Source organism: Macrobrachium nipponense, chromosome 1 (assembly GCF_015104395.2).
Source record: "Macrobrachium nipponense isolate FS-2020 chromosome 1, ASM1510439v2, whole genome shotgun sequence".
Classification (NCBI taxonomy): domain Eukaryota; kingdom Metazoa; phylum Arthropoda; class Malacostraca; order Decapoda; family Palaemonidae; genus Macrobrachium; species Macrobrachium nipponense.
Window position 1 is genome coordinate 34491890 of NC_087200.1, and position 3833 is coordinate 34495722.

At 32.8% G+C, this 3833-nt stretch overlaps 1 long non-coding RNA gene across 1 annotated transcript; it reads right to left on the bottom strand.

Moving 5' to 3' along the window:
* Nucleotides 1–1188: 1188 nt before the first annotated feature.
* Nucleotides 1189–2323, bottom strand: LOC135220126 (uncharacterized). Its single transcript, XR_010315582.1, has 3 exons — nt 2248–2323; nt 1575–1726; nt 1189–1418 (listed from the first exon to the last, which is right to left on the bottom strand). It is a non-coding gene; the product is annotated as an uncharacterized LOC135220126 (long non-coding RNA).
* Nucleotides 2324–3833: the final 1510 nt, after the last annotated feature.

Here is a 3833-nt window from a genome sequence, read left to right on the forward strand (position 1 = left end):
AATGATTAATTCGGGTATTAATTAAACTGGGTGTTGTTTTCAAGTAACAATAAATTTTCCTGAATTTGTGAATTTCACTTATAAATTTTGAATTCAATAATAATTCTTTTGTATTTGTAATTTTTATGAGTGTTTTTCCCCAGTGTATTTAATTTTGTTTAGGTAGAAATATAGAGTGGTAATTGAGCTGTTTCCTTCAGCTTTGTTGAAGTGAGTTAGAACCAGGGAAATATTTAACTTTTAAAAGCTTTTGATGGCGTGATGCCCTTTAATTAATTTAATTCCATATACGATGACCTCATACCTGTTTTAATGAACTTAGTCTGATTAATAAGTGTTTAAGGGATCACTTTTATTGTGGTGAAGGTTCAGGTGTCTGCCTGTAGTGAGGTAACAATTTTATGATTGGTAAGTATAGTAACCAGATACTTGGAACTTTTTCACAATATATAAATATATATATATATATATTATATATATATATATATATATATATTGTATATATTAAACAAAACTTATATAAGGTATATCGCCTTCACAGTTATGCTACTTCTTGCTTGTCATTAAAGATGCCTTGTATCAGGTATGCTTAGAAGTTGTTGCTTTACTTTGAAATGTCTTTCAATCCTGTGACAGATCCATGAATGCAATGGTTGTGTTTGTATATGAATATTATAAATTTATATAATGTGTGTATGTAAGGTGTTATAGAGGTGAGGTGGAGCTTCCCTAAAATCATGAATTACTTTGGTTGAATAGGTTGGCAAAAGTGTTGAGTTTCACGTAGTTCTTATGATTGGAAACTAAATGAACTTCTTTCGATACTGATAAAACGGGGGTTTTGAGACTCATATTAATGATATTAGTAAAATAAAATACAAAAGAACTTTGATTAAACAAATTGCGTAATATATTTATGTACGTCTTCGTTCTCATTAGGTCGATGATAATGAAAACAGCCTCATGTACTCACTCTCATCCTCTCTCTCTCTCTAGGCAATAAAATCATAAATATCTTGTGAACCTGGAAACGTATTTTTGAATTATGTTCAAAAAAAAGAAACTCGACAATTAAAAGAAAAAGGAGCCAAACAATCTCTGTCTCAAACAGAATATTATAACTAAAAAAGGATCTGTGAAAAGCAAACGATTACGAAGTCAATGTTTATTACAAATCCGCAATATAAATAGACATATTTTTTTTATAGAAATTGTGAATTAAAGTTCAAAATGTAAGGATCAAATAATCTGCATCATTTCACGTCCTGATTTTCTTCATTTCTCTGAAGTGGAAATGAGAAGGAAAGCAGGTGGAAATGTGGTTTAGAAATTAGGCACCATCCCAGCAGGAGATCGATTCAGTCTATCCGTGATAGTGTCCATGGTGGTGGGATGAGTAGTACTGGTTGTAGACTGGCCTGGAAATAAACGTATTTGTCAAAGGATTAGAACTTATTTGAAATTATTCAATAATAATAAAAATCAAACTTTGCATTCGTATATAATTTGAAATAATAATGTGCTTAAAACACAAATAAACAAATAAAAAAGAGACAGGAACTTCTTCTATTTACCCATATCCAGAATGTCCGTATCCATAAGAACCGTGTCCGTGTCCGTAAGATGAATGGTGGCCGTGTCCGTATCCGTGGCCGTATGACCCGTATCCGAAACTGGGATAAGCAGCAGCCACGTATACTAGGGCCAGCAGGGCAAAAACGAGGACCTTTTGAGAGAGAAACATTTTCTAGTAGTGTTCAGCTCTTCCTTTCATTGAAGGTTTTTCGGTAAAAGTAGAATATGATAATATAGTAGAATGTTCTGAAATTTTATCAAACTGAAGGACTTCTTCATTTGAAACAGTTGCCGGGCAGCTTTCAGACTGAGTTTACATTTAGCCATTAAGTGACACAATTCCTCTATTTCATGTCTCAAGTGACTGGAGATTGATAATGAAATAGATTTTCAAACACTATTTTGAGAATGAAAAATAATGAGGGACGCATTTGATCATTCTAATTTTTTTGCTTAAAATATATACAGAGGTAAAAGTTTCCATTTTATGGCAATCAAATTAAGTGAAAGTGCAGATACTCTAAATGGAGGTTATAAATAGAATAATTAAGCATTTTTTAAATAATGTAATAGAGAATTGTTGTTTTGTAACTAAATTTGGTGACAGATCTTCCTGCGGGCAAGACTGACAGCCATGTAATAATAAAATAGATAATATATGACTATACTTACAATAGTTTTGCTTGCGAACATGATTACTGCTGCGAATTGACTTCTGGCTGCTTCTTCGCTTCTGTAGCGTTGTGTGTCGAGGAACGGAGACCATAGCCAATATATATTCAGAAAGCATCAGCTGCCAGTTACCTATTACGCTTTTTGAAACAGAAAGATACAGAAAAAATATAATGTGCAAGCTATGTTGTTTGATTTGTCGATATAAGTGTAGTACATCCTTTGAAATTATAACACGTATTACTTGTACTGTTGAGCATAATTTAGAATTACTTAAATTCTAAATAGTTAATGGCATTTATTAGGGGATTCACCGCTTGATGCTACCGAAAGCGTTATGGGACTCTTTCTGTTTTGATTTAGGCCTATCCAACGAATAAAAATACCCAGATTTCCCGAGAACTTTCCTACTATAGCAATCGTATTTGATCTTTTTTATTTTTTTTTTCTTAAATCATGTTGACTTAGTAGTAAGTCGAACTGACTGTCCAATGATTGCCAGGTTTAATTCTTGAATTTTCCAATCTCTTACATTTTTGGGCCACATTATGATACATTTTTAGCAAATTCAAGCAGCAGAGATAATTAACAGGTTAACAATCAAAAGGAGGTCATTTCCAGTATTAGGTTTGTCATAGAATGCGAGTCATTCAGTCATATATTGATGATGGTAATTTGTGGCCTAAAAAATCTGTTTTGAAAGATAACGCTTAGCGATGGTCTTAAGATATTGTAGATCAATTTCAGTTTTCAGAATCTTAAACTGTCTGAAGTTTACAGGAGAGAGAGAAAGCGAATCACCAGTTTATTAAAGTGATTGCAAGTTAAGATATTGAAAATTCATCTGATAATATCAAGCTTCTTTTTATTATTAAGTAAAATAATTCAGAAATGTTGATATGAATTTATGATTCATCATTTGTGATTGTGGATGTTTTTCTATTATGGTTTGTAGGAAAATCGCTTCTTGTATTTGAAGTTGAAAATTTGATTAAACTGACAAAATATCGAAATTTTAGATAATATTTTATGCTTCCAATCCAGCAATAATTTCAAAGTCTCAATTCTGAAACGATTTGAGATTTAGAATTGCTTCCCTGGATCCCAAAATTTCAGCCAAGGAAAGAGGCTCTGCAGGTGCTCTGTTAGAGCTTCATAGGCCAAACAAAGAAACCCTTTATGGGTACCTTACTTGCAGCTCATTTACTTGTTTTGATCCATATTGTAAAGAATACATCGGGCCGGGATGTTTCAATACAAAGCAGTTGGTTGTTTTGAATTGTTAGTCTTCTGTAAAAGAAATGTATTGAGATGTCTTTGTCTGTCAGTCCTCACTTGTTCTGTCTGCCCTGAGATCTTGAAAACTACTGAGGCTAGAGGGCTTCATATGTTGATCATCCACCCTCCAATCATCCAACATACTAAATTTCAATTTGCAGCCTTCTAGCTTTAGTAATTTTTTATGTTATTTAAGGTTAAAGTTTGTCATAGGAAATGCTATAGGACAGGCCACCAACATTCCGTGGCTCAAAGTTTTAGGGGTGTGACTCATACATCATTAGTATGCTGTACAGAAAACTCAATTG